We start from the raw sequence: 18851 nt of genomic DNA, 5'->3' as shown, positions 1-18851 counted from the left end.
GCCATGTGAAGTGGCCGCAAGAAGACTCTTGCAAGATGCAGGTGCCTTGATCTTGGACCTCTCACCTCCAGAACTGTGAGGAAATAAAGTTCTGTTCCTTATTATCCAGTCTCAGGAATTCTGTTTCAGCATCACAAAAAGATTAGGACCCAAGGCTTGTTTTCCCTGGTCGGGTCCCTTAGCTTTCTGGAAAGCCTCTGAGTCACCCCAGGCCGTATGCACACATCACACTACACAGAGGGGAGAGAAGGCGCCTCTTCCACACCCCAGGTAGAGCCCTGTTTTCCTCAGCCTCCTCCTGCATGGGCTGCACAATGGTCTCACAAATGATTACCAGCAAATGGCAAGGGATGTTCTGAGCGGGGCTCCCTGTTGCAGTGGGAGACAGGTCTGCTTCTCTCCAAAGTGCCTAGGTTGCATGAGTGCGTGCCTGGAGGAATGTCTGAGTCATGTCAAATGGGGGAGGCAGAGGGGAGTGGGAAGCAGCTTCTACAGTCAGCACACCAGCCGGAAGGTGACCACTGGCCCAATCCTTCCTCCTCCAAGCCTGATACCACCTCATCTGTACTTGGAGCAGCAAGTATGAAAAGAATGTTCCTGGGAAGGTGCACAGTGCTACTCCTTTCTGAATTAAGGGGATAATTGTTAGAACAAGAAGACCTGAAAGCACATTTACCTGAGTAACCGAGGCTTTAAAATGCCTCAGCCTCCAGGTTTCTCTGTACTCACCACTTACCTGCTCTCCGAGGAACACTCTATACTGTCTATACTTCCTCTTGGGCAATAGAAGGATCCAAGCGGTGGCGCTGGGAATGTGCATACTGAAGCCACTTTAGAAAAATAAACATTGTAAATGGCCTCAGCAGGTGCTGCTCTTCAAGGTGAGGAACAGTCATGGAAATCTGCAGTCCTCACAATGAACTGATCCCAAAATGAGCACAATAGGGGATGCACTTCATGATTATCTCAGATAAGCACTGGGTGAACTATGTTAGCAAATTCTAATAAGTCTAAAAATAGGAAGGCCAACTCTGCTGAGCAATAAAATAGCTGGACCAGTTATTTGACATTACATGTCTATTTCAAAGTCGAAATCCATTGATTTTACGTTCTCAGAGGTTGTATAGTGTATTCACCTGGTATTCCTGGCACTGAACACAATCTAGCAGTTGGAATGCACTCAGTGAGTGCTGAATCAAAAAATAAATGATAATAGTGAAACACTCAAGATATTTGTGTTAAAATCAGAGATAAAGTTGCTTGTTACAACAGTTAATATTATATGGAATTTCTGACTAATGCAATGAGACAAATTTTTTAAAAGAATGAAAATTTGAATGGTAGAAACCAAATTACCACTACTTACACATGATATTATATTCCAGAACAATTCAAATGAATAAAAGGCTCTTTGAACTAATAAAATGAGGAAATACATTGGCTCATAATGAGTAAAACAAATCACATCTTTTCTACAGAGCAACAAAAGCCAGTCAGATATCATAATGGGGTAGAAAAAGATTTCATTCACCAACATAACATCAACAGTTACAAAAATTAAAATGCTAAAGAACAATCTTAGTAAGTATAAAGACAACTCCCAGAGTTAAGGAAGATGTTAACCAAAGTCTTAACCACAAAGGCGTGTCTTGTTCCTAGGTTAGAAATACTATATGGGTGCTATTTTCAAGACATAATCTTTGTAGCCCTTTTTATTTTTGTTTCTTTGTTTAGGTATTTCCAAAATTAATAAAATGATTCTACCCCCATCATGCAGTATGAGAGTATTTCAAAAATTCATAGAAAATGGAATTGAAAAATAGATTTATTTTGATTTAAAAAATGGGACATCTATGCATAAATTTTTCATATTTTCATGAACTTTTTGAAGACCCCTTGTATATGCTGACCTTGGTGGTAAGTACCCCATGCTGTTAAATAATGCCAAAGGATACTCTAACTTAGTGTGACACCTGCCTCTTGGATTCATTGTATCCAGTGGGTTCCTATCTCCATCAGCCTTTGTTTTTAGATTTTGGTTACTGAGAAACACCATAGTGCACAGGTGGAAACTAGATAACAGAGTGTTACAAAATTGGAACTTTGGTTTTGGCTCTGCCGCAGGGATACTGTGAACCCCAAAATATCTCCTCTTTGGAATCCTTTTTCCTAGTTGAAAAATTAGTCCAGGTAAATGACTAATGAAGTCCTTCTAGTTGTAGAATTCTATTCTTTTAGGATAGGCCACACTTTGTTAAAAAAAAAAAAAAGAAAATAAGAGCAAGAACAAGAAGATGATAAGAATGGTATGCTTCCATCCCATAAATGCCTGAATCTTCTGTTCCAAATTATTAGCTCCTTGAGATAGAGTGTGTGTGTATGTGTGTGTGTGTGTGCAATTCTTGGTTAGTAACAAATCATTGATACCCAAATTAATCAGGCTGTCCATGACTTGCATTACTAAAAAAGAAAACGTCACTCCTACTAACTTTATTTTACCTTTGCAAGCTCTATTTGAGCTTCCAGCTCTCATTATTAAATCTTAGTATCACTCTATGCTGGAGATGGAAGTCCTTAATTTCAGTCACTTCATACTGAAACTTCTGGGCACTAAGAACATATTTTCATAGCTAGAAATCAGGATCCTCACCAGAACCAAGCCATATTTGATATCAGAATTACTAAGAAAAAATCATGGATGCATGTCCATTAAAAATAAAAATGATAGGGCCAGCATTGTGGCACAGTGGGTTAAACTGCCTCTTACGATGTCCCAACACAAATGAGTACCGATTTGAGTCCTGGCTGCTCCACTTCTGATCCAGCTCCTTGCTAATGTGCCTGGAGAGGCAGCAAAAGATGGCCCAAGTATTTGGGCCCTACCATCCATGTCAGAATCTATATGGAGTTCCAGGCTCCTAACCTAAGCCTGCCCAGACCTGGTCATTGCAGCCATTTGGGGAGTGAACAAGCAGATGAAAGATCCCTCTCTACCTGCACTGTAACTGCTTTCCAAATAACCTTTAAAAATAAATTAGAAAAAATCATAGTGTAAAGAGGTATAGCTTATTTTAAGATTTATCTATTTATTTGAAGGGCAGAGTTACAGAGAAAGAGAGAGAAAGATCTCCTATCCACTAGTTCACTCCCCAAATGACCTCAATGGCTGGAGCTCAGGCAATCTGAAGCCAGGAGCCAGGAGCTTCTTCTGGGTCTCCCACATATGTGCAGGGGCCCAAGCATTTAAGCCATCCTCTGTTGCTTTCCCAGGCTATTATCAGGGAGCTGGATAGGAAATGGAGCAGCCAGGACTCGAACTAAGTGCCCATATGAGATGCTGGCACCACAGGCAACAGCTTTACCAATTACACCATGATGCTGGCCCCTACAGCTTTTCTTAAAGAAGAAAACAAACTGAAAATGTATATATTATTTTGTTCATATGACTCCCCCTACAAAGTTAGGGGAGAAAAGAGGAACAAAGGAACAAGAAATAGATAAGCAAATAAAACAACACATAGCAAGATGGTAGACTTCAACTAACCATGTCAATAATTACACTAACTGTAAGTGGACTAAAGACTTCAACTAAAAGAGAAATATTTTCAAACTAGGTTTTAAAAAAGACCCATCTATAGGCATGTGATGTATAAAGACAGATTGAAAGTAAAATGATGAGAAAGAATATATAACATACAGACAGTATGTGTAAGAAAGGTAATATTAATTCCCAGCAAAGTAGATTTCTAGACATAAAAGGGACTTTACATGATGATAAGATCAGTTTCTCAGGAGGACATACAATCCTGAATGGTCCAACAATAGTTTCAATTACATGAAACTACAACTTGTAGAAGGAGAAGTAGAAAAATCACTAACACACTCAGATCTTATCTCAGTGCCTTATAGAAACATAGAGTGTATATAATGGGGTGGGGGTGAATGTAGGAACTAGAGAATCATTAGTGACTGTTTCTGTATTTATGACCAGAAAATACAGGCCCAATTCAAGGTCTTCTGAGGCCGCATATCCTTTGATGTAACTGGTAGACAAAGATGTCTCCTTCAGGATAGGCCAGAGAGGAGACAGTGGGCAATATGTGGCGAGGGGAGCAGGGAGAGACTTTGAGGAGAGAAGCAGAGAAGATGCTGTGTCCCTTGCTTTGATTGGCTAAGTCGGCACCCTCTCCACTCACCTGGTTCTGCTACATCCCCGCCTCTGCCCCTGTACCTCCAAGAAGGGATACTGTGAGCTCCATAATCCACTGCCTGAGCCCCTCACACCGTGCACTGGTATTAGCACTGTGACTTAGTTTTACCCTAGTCTTGCTTTTCTTACATCTCTGTGGAATAACCTCCTTGTTCAAAACTGTTCCCTCAAAGGTATGCAGACTTTCCTTAAGTGTTGCCATTACAGGAAAACGCATGTCTAAGGCAATCTTCTCACATTCACAGATGGGGTGCATTTGTAAAAAACCAACTATGTGGGATGATGGTCATTTGGCCTAGCAGTTACGGTGCCAGTTAAGACTCCCTTATGCCATATCAGAGTGTCTGGGTTTGAGTCTCAGCTCCACACCTGATTCTGCTTCCTGTTAATGCACACCCTGGGAGGCAGTAGCTGAGGGTTCAACTACTTGAGTCCCTGATACTCACATGGGAGATCTGGATTGAGTTCCTGACTCCCACCTTCAGCCTTAGCTATTGCATGCCTTTGGAGGGAACCAGCAGACGGGAGATATTTCTCTCTCTCTCTCTCTCTCTCTCTCTCTCTGTGCCTCTCAGATAAATAAACTTTCATTTAAAAATCAACTTTGTCACCATCAACTTCTTTTTCTTTTTGAGGCAATGGTATTTGGTGGTCTGGGAGAGCCATGAAGGCAACCGTGACCACTTGCATCCCTCTCAGTCCCCGTCATTTCTTCTTACTCCAAATGGAAACCAGGTCTATGAGGGTGGCCTCTGCTCTGCACTGCATGCGCCTCTCTGTTGCAGAGATTATTACTACACAAATCCTTGCCCATGGGATCTGCCTGTTACAAATCCTTTTTGGTCTTAACCTAGCCAGTTCGAACTTAATGTCAGACCTGTGTATTTTTTTTTTAAATTAATGATTTCTTGTGTTTGTACTTAAGTGTACTGAAACTCTTTTGAACAATTTAAACTTGGTTTGTACCCAATGTGAGGCAAGTGTTTTGGAACAAGGAAAATGAGAAAAGTATTTTCTAGACACTTACAATGCTATTACTTTCCTCTGGTCCTCCTTAATAAAACCACAGCTGCAGGCCTTAGGTGGAAAGTGTATGACATGGTTCAGACACCGGATGGCATAAATAAAATACTCCTTCACCAAGCCCAGTCCCAACTAGGACATGATGTGCCTCCAACTTTGCCAGGAGAACTGCCTGCTACTTTTATGAACTACCTGAGGTCTGTGCCCACACACACACACAACGGTCATGACAGAGTTTAGTTACCATCTCAACACGGGCAAATTTTTGGCAACTCTTGTGTTTTCTTTATAACGAGTTTCAGCCTCTTTAGTTCTTGTTGAAATCACATAGAAGCCCCAGATTCTCACTGAGAACCTTTCTGGTTTCCACCTCCCCACATACTCTTGATGGAGGTGACAGCAACCTTGGCTATGAGAGGCAAGAAGGGAATGGTCAAGTTCAGGAACCAATTTCTCCTTCTACAATACCCCAGGAATATGCACTTACACCTGTAGAAATTAATACTTCCCAGCTTATCATTTAGTTATTTTAGAAGAGGCTACATCTTAATTTTATATATTTTAATTCTGCTTTTCAAAGTCAAATAATGGGGAGGAAGAAAGAAAGATCATATAGCTCCAGGAAAGATTCCATATGTTCAGAAATTCAAAAACATACTAGGCAGCCCAGGCGGATCTGCCATGAATATTAAAAAGACCTGGCAGGGGCACAGATACAAAGTAAGACCAAGGAAGATACTATGGTAAGCTTCCTGTCTACTTTGAGCAAATTAATCGCTTATCATAAACAGAAGTCCATACCCAGAATGAGCAGCTGAGTTGTGTAGATTTGTTATTTCACCTTCTTCTTTTTTTTTTTTTTAAAGATTTTATCTATTGGAAGTCAGAGTTACACAGAGGAGAGGCAGAGAGAGAGGTCTTCCATCCGATGGTTCATTCCCCAGATGGCCGCAACGGCCGGAGCTGTGCCAATCCGAAGCCAGGAGCCAGGAGCCTCCTCTGGGTCTCCCACATGGGTGCAGGGGCCCAAGGACCTGGGGCATCTTCTACTGCTTTCCCAGGCCATAGCAGAGAGCTGGATCGGAAGAGGAGCAGCCAGGTCTCGAACTGGCACCCATATGGGATGCTGGCGCTTCAGGCCAGGGTGTTAACCTGCTGCACCATAGCGCCAGCCCCAACTACCACCTTCTTTCTCTTCCTGAGTCCCGCTTTGTAGGTGAGCTCAGGATCTGTGATGAAGAACCCACTCTTAGGCCTTGTGAGTGTGAGTTGCTGCAGCAGTTCCTCTGTTCTGAAGGGGTTTCTGGAGTCCTGACCCCACATCCAAGACAGGGTCCAGCCACAGTGCATGGGAGAGCTCTGCCTCATCACCCAGCAGCCCTGAAAGGGCCTGGTGTGAGCCTCTTTCCCCTCCAATCTGCTGGTGCATCAGGGAACCGGGAGGCTCACAGCCACAGGCACGCACTCCACAGCTTTGATGGTGAGAGTCTCCGCCAGGGGACACATGCCAAGGCTTGTCATCACATTCTTTTCATCAGTCTAATGGGAGTGACTGTCCAGAGAACATTTAACCTCTATGTCTTTCATCATATTTTCTGGGCCAAAAACATAGTGGTGCTGGAGTTGAGAAATCTCAGTGAAGGGAATCCCCAAAATGCCCAGGCTGGCCATCGTATGGCCCCAGCTATTCCCTTGAACTCCCGTGCATACAGCGGACTTCAGGATGGCTTGGATCAGAGGCAGCAGTAAGGCAGCCGCACCAGAATGCTGAAAAGGGGCTGAAGATCCCAATGGAAACTGCCTTTCACACAAAGACACCCAGAGAGAAGCAGTGCTGTCCACCTCCCTCTCTTAAATACAAGGAAAAGAAACCTCAATATTTTACTATGAAGACACTTCAAAATTTTTGTGGAAATGGAATTAAAGATTAAGTTTATTTTGGTGCAAAGAAAGCCGAACACATGTATAGGTTTTCTTTCACGGTACACATTTCCCGTGACTTTATGAAAACTCAGAACGGCTGTACAAACGAAGCAATGCAGGCAAGCAAAGCTATGCAAGCATTTATCTGGGTGGTGGACACAAAGAGCCAGAGGTCCTTCAAATCACACCTGTCCTCTGGAATTCTGCCCCTTATGGAGCTGTGCTACTGTCTCCTGGAAGGCTGGGTCCATGCATGGTTCTTAAAGTCTTGTTTGCAAGAACGTGAGAGTTGTTTGAAACCAGGGAAGCAGACATTGCAGAAGGAGGGAAGCTCTGGCAGAACTGTGCCTCTTCCTGCTGACATCTGGCTCCAAGCCATGGCTTGTCACACAGGAGTGAAAGTCGGAGCAAACGCTGCCACGCTTTGATTGATTCTTGTTTGTAATTTTCCACCAGGAGTTCCTATGAAAACGACTGGCAGCAATCTCTCTCCACCACTGCCCAGTGTCATAAAAAAGCCTGGGCAAGTTCTGCCTGTGCCCGCCCTGTTTAAGCAGGGTAGGCTGTCCCTCCAAATCCCATCCTCCACGTTGGAACAGAGTCCAGGGATATCCTCACCCCTGACTTCTGGGAGAGGACCGCCCACCCTGAACACCTCAGAACCACTGATAAGCTCCTGGGTATGGGCCTGCTGTGAGGCTCACTGTCCCCGTGGGTATCCAGGCCTCCCCTCTCCTGTTCCCCACCCCAAGGTGTCAAGCACTGGGTGTGACTGTGCACACATCCTTCATGTGTGTCTCAGCAGTGATGACCAACAAGGAGCTCTTTTTTTTTTTTTTCAAAGAAAGAGTTACAGAGGAAGAGGGAAAGTCAGAGAGATCTTCCTTCCATTCACTGGTTCACCCCCCAGATGTCTGCAATGTCCAGGGTTGCATAGCCCTGGATGAATTCCACATGAATGGCAGGGGTCCGAACACTTGGCCCATCTTCTGTTGTTTTTTGCAGGCCATTAGGAGGGAGCTGGATTGGAAGTAGAATAGCCGGGACTAGAACCAGCACCCGTATGGGTTGCTGGCATCACAGGGAGCGGTGTTATCTGCTATGCCACGATGCCAGTCCCCATGTATTTATTCCATATCTAAGATTTTGAGAATTACCATCCTGTTTCCCACAGGGGATGTTTCATTTTACATTCTCACCAGCAGTGCACGTGGTTCCAATTTTTCCACATCTTCACCACAGCTGTTATTTCAAATGATCAAAAAAGCCTTTTCATGGGTGTAAAGTGATATAGCTCATTGTGGTTTCAATTTGTGCTTCCTCAATGATTAGTGATACGAACATGCCTCAGCTATCAGTGCTTAATAGGAATGTCTAACAAGGCAGTGAGAAGTTTATGTTTTTACTTGTTTTCAAGTGCAGGTTGAAGATTAAGAAAATCATCATGTCTAGGAGGGAGGTCCCTGGGCCAGTGTGGGATGTGCAGAGGGATTTGAAGTTTATGATGGCCTGACCCAGCACTGTACATTGCAGCCAACTGGGGAGCACACTAGTGGATGGGAGATCGATCTGTCACTTTGTGTGTGTGTGTGTGTTTCTCTCTTATTCTCACTCTGTAACTCTGACTTTCAAAATAAATCAATAAATCTTTTTAAAAAGAATAAAAATGTGATCCAGAAATTCTACATCAGTCTATTTATCAAAATGGACTCAAAGCAGAAACTCAAGGAGATGTGTGTGCACCCATGTTCATAGCAGCCTCCTTCAAAAAAGTGTCCGGCGATGGATGGATAGGTCAGGGCCCAAAACGATACCTTGAGTAAGGCACCTTAGCACGCTGAGTGCTTTTTATTTATTTACTTATTTTTAATTTATTTGACAGGTAGTGAGAGAGAGACAGAGAAAGGTCTTCCTTCCGTTGGTTCACCCCCTAAATGGCCGCTAGGCCGGCGCACTGCGCTGATCCAAAGCCAGGAGCCAGGTGCTTCCTCCTGGTCTCCCATGCGGGTGCAGGACCCAAGGACTTGGGCCATCCTCCACTGCACTCCCAGGCCACAGCAGAGAGCAGGACTGGAAGAGGAGCAACCTGGACTAGAACCGGGCACCCACATGGGATGCTGGTGCTGCAGGTGGAGGATTAACCAAGTGAGCCATGGCACCAGCCCCCATGCTGAGTGCTTTGAACAAAAGGAGATTAGAAGACCTCAGAGGCAACCTCAAAAGCCAAGTCTCTGGTCTCCCCCTGCCCTCTCCTATTTTCTCCCTTTGTCTCCCCTGAAGTGAGTGGCAGAAAACACAATTCCTTGTCCCCAAGGTGCGTCAGAGAGACTAGAGTCCCTGTCCCCAAAGCAAGCAATAAAACCTAGAAAGATCACTCTGCCTTGCAGCGGGGTCCTCTCCACACCCTAAAGGAAGGAATACTGCACAAAAAGACCTGCTGGGCCCCCTCAGTTCTCTGCCACCAGGTCACACTCTTGTGCAATCAAGTTTCTACACAGCTGCCCATGGTCACCCACCTTAATAATAAAAATAAGAATTTTCCCTGAGTTTTGGGGTCGTCATTTCCAAAGCCTCCACTGACACATAAGACTTGGATTAAATAACTCTGTTGTGCGTTTCTCTTATTAATCTGGCTTTTGTCGTAAGAATGTCAGCTATGGCTGGCGCCGCAGCTCATTTGGCTAATCCTCCACCTGCGGCGCCGGCACACCGGGTTCTAGTCCCGGTTGGGGCGCCGGATTCTGTCCTGGTTGCCCCTGTTCCAGGCCAGCTCTCTGCTGTGGCCAGGGAGTGCAGTGGAGGATGGCCCAAGTGCTTGGGCCCTGCACCCCATGGGAGACCAGGAGAAGTACCTGGCTCCTGCCATCGGATCAGCGTGGTGCGCCGGCCGCAGCAGCCATTGGAGGGTGAACCAATGGCAAAGGAAGACCTTTCTCTTTGTTTCTCTCTCTCTCACTGTCCACTCTGCCTGTCAAAAAAAAAAAAAAAAAAAAAAAGAATGTCAGCCATGACTCTTACAACAGGTAAGGAAAAGGATCATACCTTTTGTCCCTCTGCACACAAGGCAGCGTCATTCAGCCTGGAAAAGGTGGGGAATTGTCATATGCTACAACTTGGACAAACTCTGAGGACCTTAGGCTAAGTGAAATCAGCCAGTCACAAAAAGGCAAATAGTATGCGATTCCATTAATCAGAGATTCCTGAAGTAATCAAATGATAGAGACCAAAAGTAGAATGGTGATTGTCAGCGGCTGCGACACAGGCACTGGGCAGAGGGAGGACAGGGTTCCAGCTTGGGAAGATGGAAGCAAAGTGAACACAGTTGATGCCTCAGAACTGTACGCTTAACAACGGCTCTGCTGGCAAATTGTACATGAGTTCTCTGCATTTTGCAATGATTTTTAAAATGAAAACACAAGCCAGGAACGCCTCGGCAAAGACAACTCTTGATGAAAATATTTCCAAAGCTCAAGATCCTGAGATCCCGACACAGAGTGGAGAAGGGCTCTCCAGGCGCTCTGCTCTCCCCTTGTATGGGTTTTTTTTTAAGGTTTTTATTCAATGAATATAAATTTCATATGTACAGCTTTTAGGGATATAGTGTTTCTTCTCCCATTCCTGCCCTCCCACCCCTTCTCCTTCTCCCATCCCATTTTCCATTAAGATTGGTTTTGAATTGACCTAATATACAGAAGACCAACTCTATGCTAAGTAGAGATTTAACAATTTGCACCCACAGACACACAAAGGAAGTGTGCTGGGCTCCTGCAAGCTGTGCTTCTTCAGATGGTTTATCTCTTGACAAAATAAACAGGATAGCCTGTGTCTGCTCTGGCTGGGAAGCACTCAGTGACTTGTGGGAACCCAGGTGGCCACAAATCTCCATCCTGAGTGAGGGCCCCCATGAGCGGGAAACGATTCAGGCAAAGCTGTTCTGCTATTTTTAGCTCCCGCCTCCACTCAGAGAGAAGAAGCTGCCAGCTCCTGGGCTGTGAGGGAGCCGCGTGGCAGCCGCCTTGTCAGGGCGGCTCCCTGGGGCACCAGCAGCCTTCCCCAGCCCCACAGCTGCCACAGCCTGTGCACACGTTGCATTTCCCATGTCGCAATCCTCGCCCCACAGCATCATCCTGTTCAGTTTTTCCTTGCTTGTAAAAATACCCGTCTTCCCCTTGTCCCACCCTCCCACTCCCGCCTATGGGTGGGGGCAACTTCCTTTCCAGAAATCCTAGACAAAAAGGAGAGAGGAGAGAGAAATTATGTGATAGATGAGACAGTAAGAAGGCTGATTTTCTTAACTGGTGACAGTCATTTTCATCTGATATTAGATCATCAGCACCCTCCACTCCTCAGGATTCCCTGTTTCTAGAGGTGCCCAAATCCCACCAGCTTCCTCATGGTGAAAAGGCTGGCTTTGCTGAACACATACAATCCATCAGAACATTTGTAAGTGGATTCGGTAGAAGAAGACTCCATTTGGTGCGTTCCCTGTAAACTAGGAATTTTCAGAGTTTACCCTCTTTTTTGATCTCTTATTGAATCATGCATGCCCTGGGAGTATGCCATGCAATTGTATTGCTAAAGATAGCACAGATTTTTTTTAAGGAAGTGAAATATTATATTTCACTGTGTGAAAAAGGAGCTGGATTCTTGCTACATCTACACATTGTTATCCCTGAAAAGGGATCCCACCATGGTACTAAGGCTGGGAGCCTTTGTGCTGGAGACCCCTTGCAGGGGCTTGGAACAGAGGTTCTGCAGCCTCAGCCCCTTCCCTGGATCCCTGGGGAATATCCTCAGGGAAAGCCCGGCATTCCTCACAAGCACGTTTCGATTGCATCAGAGACAGTGGAGCAAAAAGAATACCCAAGCATTCGGTGTTTTTCTGTGCACAGATGCGAATAAACCAAAGCTTTTGGTGTACCGCAGCTTTTTCAGTTATGTGCACAAAGCACTCCTAACGCTTCTCTAAGCCCTGGCTTGGATGAAAAATCGTGCCTCTCCAAACCACAGAGTGTGAAGCTCTGAGCTATTTTTAGCCTGGGTTTCTCACGCGGGCTGGCCGCGTGGGTCTGCTGCTGCAGTCTGCAGCCTCCCCCCTGGGGATCCTGCAGAGAATCCGCATCGCACGCCCCCTCCCTCTAGTGGTTACCTCATTCTCTTCCTTGGCTCACGCGGAATTCCTAAACCTGGCCAAGGAAAGGAATCAAACATGGAGAGACACCAACCCAGGGCTGCAGAGGGCTCTCTTTGAATGCAGATGCCATCTCTGAGATCATTGGCCCTTATTGTCCGGAATATATACATGCTGTTTCAGATATCATCTTTTCAAAACTGCCCCTATACACTCTTAACTTATTAAGCATCACAGTGTTAAGCACATTCCGGGAAAGTGATGGGAAGACATTTTCCTGGGGGAGAATGTCTAGGGGCACTTTGCAACCCTCTATCTACATTGTGCACACACTCCAAACACACACACACACACACACTCACACACACACGGCAATAAGTGCTCTGCATGTGGCTTTAACTAAGCTGTGTAATGGAAATGACATCACTTGGTTCTCTGTAAACAGAAACACAAAGCTTTCTCCAGGAGGCAGCATGGCTTTTATGCAGTTAGGGTGGAAGTGAGGAGCAGCATACTGACCATTCCTGGATCTAGCTGTATTTACATGCAACTTTCACCTCTGCCTTCCTCTCCACTTTGGAGTCAACTGGCTGGGATTCAGGCAAAGGAAACAGGACGCTCCCTCCCTCCATTACGGTCATTATAAGTTAGTTGTTTCACATCATGTAACACCCACCCATTTTATTTTTTATTTTTTAAAGATTTATTTTATTTATTTGAAAGACAGTTACAAAAAGAGGTAGAGACAGAGAGAGAGAGAGGTCTTCCATCCACTGATTCACTCCCCAGATGGTCGCGACGGCTGGAACTGCGCTGATCCGAAGCCAGGAGCCAGGAGCTTCTTCTGGGTCTCCCACATGGGTGCAGGGGCCCAAGGACTTGGGCCATCTTCTACTGCTTTCCTAGGCCACAGCAGAGAGCTGGATCGGAAGAGGAGCAGCCAGGACTAGAACGGATGACTATAGGGGATGCTGGCACTTCAGGCCAGGGCTTTAACCCGCTGTGCCACAGCACCACCTGTGCTGCACACACCTGACTTTGGATCGGCGTGGTGTGCCAGCCACAGTGCGCCAGCCACGGCGGCTGTTGGAGGGTGAACCAACGGTAAAGGAAGACCTTTCTCTCTGTCTCTCTCTCTCTCTCTCTCTCACTGTCCACTCTGCCTGTCAAAAAAAAAAAAAAAAAAAACTAAATAAGGAAGGCAACATCTATCCACCAAACGCCCAGTTGACACCCTGTTCATTATGAAGCAGAAAACCAACTGAGTGATTACACAGCCGAGCCCCTTTAATCCTCACAGAGGCCCTGAGGTGTATTCTCATTTCACCCACTTTGTAGAAGGAAGTACTGAGGCCCAGTGGGTAATTAACATGCTCAGGCCACACAGTGGTGAGTGGTCAGGCTGGGATGTGAGCTCAGGTCGGGCCAGCGTGTGGACCTTCACCCGCCCTCCGCCCCTGAGGGTCTCAGTGAAAGAAAGGCTCAGTGAACATGAATACATCTAAGTTAAGAATATTAATTCCATTTGTACACAGACATATCAATGGCCTTTCTAAAATGTGGCTAAAGTACATTCAAATGAATAAAAGTATTCTTTTTTAAGATTATTTATTTGAATGCCAGAATTATAGACAGGAAGAGGGAGAGAGACACCTTCCATTTGTTGGTTCACTCCCCAAATGGCCCTGATGTGGGTGGCAAAGACCCAAGTCCTTGGACCATCATTCGCTGCTTTCCCAGGTAAATTAGCAGGGAGCTGGATCTGAAATGGAGCAGTTGAGACTCCAACCGGCACCCCAGACTGCAGCTTAACCTGCTACACCACAATGCCAGCCCCCAAGAACTCTTGGGAGACACCTGTTATTTCTCAGTCAAGGTTCATGTGATGCCTACTGTTTAATTCAACTCATTCATTTCTTTGTTAACTCATTCAATAAACCCCCATTAGGTACCAAGTCTGTGCCAAGACTGGAGCTCCCCTGAAGGCCCTTAGCCTGCTCATGGCTTCATACCTGGACCCTGTCCTGGAAAAGTACAGCACTTTCCTAGGGACATGGTACCCATCCCAAGCTTACTCTCGGTGTGTGGCTCCTGTCACCAGGAGCTGCTGAGGGGCCAGGGAAGGACTAGCTGGGAGAGGGGGAACCCGAACCACACTAAGTGCATCTGCAGACCAGGTGTGGAGAGAAGGTTCCCAGCTATGTCCCTGAACAAAGAACAGGAAGGGCTGTGGCACATTGGAGCTGGCAAGGAGGAAGAGGAGGGGCTCACTGGCCACGGGACTCCAGATACGCATGAGCAGATATACTGGAGTGAGACATCTGCACCTCCCAATCTGCCACGGCAAATGTGGTTGACTCTCTGGAATAACTTGCGTTTTCTCCCTATCTATTCACCTCCACCGGAGAGCAAGAACAAATTGGCTTTCACCCTGTCCCATCAAGACATCCCTTAGGGGGCTACTGGGTCTGTAAGGGCATGTGGTCCTTCTCTTTCCTCTGTGCAGCCCCCACCCCAGAGGGCCCATGGCTCTGGGAAAGGAAGGTCCCTAGAGGCCCAGGAGACGTGGGAGCTTCTCACACCCACCTAAAGGCGTTGTGGGGCCATCTTCTGTTTGACCAGGCTGTGAGGCATCGGCAGCCTTCACTGCTGATGGCTAAGCTGTCAGACTTGAAGTCTGGGTTTTCTGATTGGACGGAGCCAGGCAACCTTGCCACGGGATCCACACACCTCACAGTGGTGCCCTTGCTCTGGGGCTGCAGTCAGGCCTTGCTCCCTGTCGGGGGTTGGAGTGCTGGGATGCTGCACTGCTGGGTCCCCGACCTTCCTGGTTCTAGGGGTTCTTGGCCCCATGGTGAAGAGAGTGGCCCTCTCAGGCTCATCTTCCTAGGTGTATAAAATGAAGTACATCGGAAGACAATGGGAACAGATTACACCCAAATGGCAAAATAGGTTTTGAAATTCCCTGTATGAATTTAATTCACCCTATGTGCCTTATTAATTAATGTTCTAAGTAATCTGGCACCCAATTTAATAACTACTGCAATTTTGGAGTAAATAATGCATCTACAGAATCTGTCATGGTAACTGCAACATCATGTGAAAGAAAAGAGGTGAGCACTCTCGGGGGCGGAGTGCCATGCCCAGGACTTAGGATTGTCAAATACATACAGGATGTCCAGATAAATTTAAGTTCCAAATAAGCAACAAATATTTGTTTCACTGTAAGTATGTCCCAAATAGTGTATGGAACATACTTAGACTAAAAGAAAATTGGTTGTTTCTCTGAAATGCAGATTTAACAAAGATGCTGTGTTTTGTTTTTGTTAAACTGGCCAGCCCACCAGTTCATTTAATGCTACAGTAGTTTGTACAGAAAGAAATCTGACATTTGAGCTAGAGATTAGTGAAGGTAAATATTTTGTTCTTCCCTTCCAAGTCCTTGGTGTCAAAAGTGTGATGCAGCATCGTCACTCACCAAAGACCTACGGGGCAGGGTGGCAACCCTCAGGGCTGCCTGCTTCAGTTCTCATGAGGATGCGTCATGGGTGCTAGAACCTGTGTCCCTGCCGGCTTGGCCTCGCCTGGGGTCTCATTAGATCTCCAGACTCCTCAGCGTCTGTTGGTCCCCTGGCTGGTGTTGGGGTGATTTCTCATTGAAGATTCAGCCTAGTTTTCAGTTTCTGAAGAAACTGTCTGTGCCATCTCTGAATCTGTTTCACTTACGCCATGGAATTCTCTACCAGACTGAGATTCCAGCCAACATCGCTAGCAGCACTCCAGATCCCATGAATGCGAGAGTTAGATCTATCTTCTCACCATTGTATTTCCAACTTCCAAAACAGGGCCTTACACATAGCAGGTACTCAATGCTTGTTGAATATGCAGATAAATTAAATGACAACCAGGGTCTATTTATTACAGGACTGATGATGATCATGTTTGGCAATTGTCAGGTAAAATATTCCCAGAGAGGTAAAATTGAGCCATTTGGTAGATCTTTGCAAACCATAGTGAGAAATTTTAATCTCACGAACTGGAAACTTCAAAGCCATGGCTATCTTCCTGGGAAGGAGGCATATATATGTAGTGTCAGTCGACAAAGACTATTTTGGGTATCATTTTGGCAGAACAAGTGGGAACACAGAAGGCAACATGATGACTTCTCTCAAGACTATTGTGCACTGTCTATGGAAATCTGTTCCAAGTTCCCTTTCATATGGAAATGATGTCATGGAGACTTTGTTCTTCTTGTGGGTCCTCCTGAAAGCTACATATGACATGGCTCCCATAACACTCAGTATTCTGTTCCTCCATGCACCTGGGAGGTGAAAAGTCCACTGTCTCTAAGACAGTGAGTAAAGTTTCACATTAAAATGAAAATGTTCTCCGGGAAGAAGGCTGAGGTTGGAAAGGCCACAATTTCCAAGTAGTAATTGCCTTTCCTGACCCAGTTTCCCTTTTATTTTTTCAAACTCTCAATTAGTTGAATATATTCAATACATCTGAGCCTAACACAAAAGGGAATTTGATGACTGATCGTGACAGGAAACAAGTTCTGAGTCAACATCAAAGGGGTCTGCTGAATCTAAAGTGAGTCCAACACCTGCACGTGGGAATGCCCGTGGCGAGGGAGACATTTTGCTCAGACACTTCCTGAGCTCATAGGCCCCACACCCTCAGTCAACCTGACCTCCCTGCTGCCCCCAGCCCTGACCCCATCCTATCCTTCCTGAAATTGTATTGGTTCATCTTCAAAACATGTCCAGGTCTTATGACCTGTCCCACTGCCACACCAACCCTGGCATCATCTCCGCTGGGACTGTACTCACTCTTCAGCCTCTGCGCCCACCAGAAGGTACCTGGTCTCCTTAACTGTCCACAGTAACCAGGTGTGCTCCTGCACTAGAGCTGCCTCCTCATTAGACATTGGGTTCCCGGGTTCCCAGGGCTATTTCCTCTTTGCTCCATGAGGCCCCTGTCCTCTGTGTTGCACTCCTCTGTCACCCATTCTGTTTTCTCAAGAGTTGTCATAGCTTCCTAATACACTGTAAAACTCTCATCTATACAGAGGCTCACTGATTTTTGACTCTTTTGCCATTTCACACAATAAGTGCTACAAAGTAGATCTTTTTCAGTATAGCCAATGCCATACCTAGGGCACTCCATTGATTATTTATGCAATGAATAACAAATAAGTAGTTGAACAGGTTCACAGATTGGCAAGACACAACACTCAGACTTAGAGTTCAGGCTTTTCATGCTAGTTAAGTAGCAAACTAGTGGATGAGCAGTGTAGGGATGAACCCAAAGTCAGGTTAAATACTCAGGCCATGCACATTGCCTTATTCTCAGACTATAGCTGTTTTGCCTCATGTGAGGATACTGTCACCAACCCCCTACCCCAGCACTGCCCTCAGTGCCTTCCTCTGCAGCTTTACAGGTGCCTGATGCAGTCTGTCACAGAACAACAGAACGACTGTGTTGTGTTCAACCCCTAAAGCAGAACAGTACCCATGGATGAATTCCCTCTATTTCCCAGTGTCCCTGATCTATCAGCTTGTTCAGGGCCCTGTGTACAGCGTGAATGTACAGCGTGTGCCCTGCTGGGAGAGATAAATCACTGCCAAGGCACAACTGGACACACCTAGTCACCTATGTCAGGCCATCGGGATGGTCACTTTGGCTTTTGATGTACTCAAAAGGGAAAGATTGGGAGTTTGCAGTGAGAATAGAGATAATGGCAGGTTTGAGGGTGGGTGGAGTCATAGAATAAAGTGAGTTTGTGGGTAGGCAGAAGGCATCTCCTTAAACCTTGTTAAATTGGCCTTTAGGGGAAGTCAAAATGGCAATATCAACTTGTCTTGCAATCATGGAAAGCAAAATGTTCTTCTCATCACCTGTGCCTTGTTACAAGAAGGTCCCTGGTACATAGAAACGTGTCCATCATGGAGCATTTCAGACAATGTGCAAGGATAGGAAGGTTAATTGGCAGAAAGCAGTGAAATAAGAGTGATTAATGATATACAGTTAACCCTTTGTATCTGCACACTCCATGTCTGCAGATTCAAACAACTGTGGTACAAAAATATTTAGGGAAAAAATGAGTCCCTACTGAATATGTACAGACTTTTTCTTATTATTCCTAAAACAATATAGCATAACAAGTATTTGCATAGCATCTGTAATGTATTAAGTATTATTAGTGATGTAGAGACAATTTGAAGTACAAAGGAAGATGTACATTGGTTATAAGCAAATACTGTGTCACTTTGTACCAACAGTGAACATCCCCAGACTTTGGTATCCATGGGAGAGTCCTGGAGCCAATTTCCCATGGATGCTGAAAAACATCTCTACTATGATGTCTAAGCCAACAGAAAATGCATGTATTTCACACATGAAATATGCATCTTGCTGAACCAGGGACTTGGTGTAGCTAATAATTTAGTTATTTAGGATTCTTGATGTCCAGTAGGTATTTACAAGACAGAAAGTGTTAATAGAAGCCTCGCTCATGATCCAAATTAGAGAGAGAGGGTGAATTTTATTCAGAAATAACTT

Source organism: Oryctolagus cuniculus, chromosome 12 (assembly GCF_964237555.1).
Source record: "Oryctolagus cuniculus chromosome 12, mOryCun1.1, whole genome shotgun sequence".
In the NCBI taxonomy this organism is placed as follows: domain Eukaryota; kingdom Metazoa; phylum Chordata; class Mammalia; order Lagomorpha; family Leporidae; genus Oryctolagus; species Oryctolagus cuniculus.
This window is presented reverse-complemented; position numbering follows the sequence as displayed.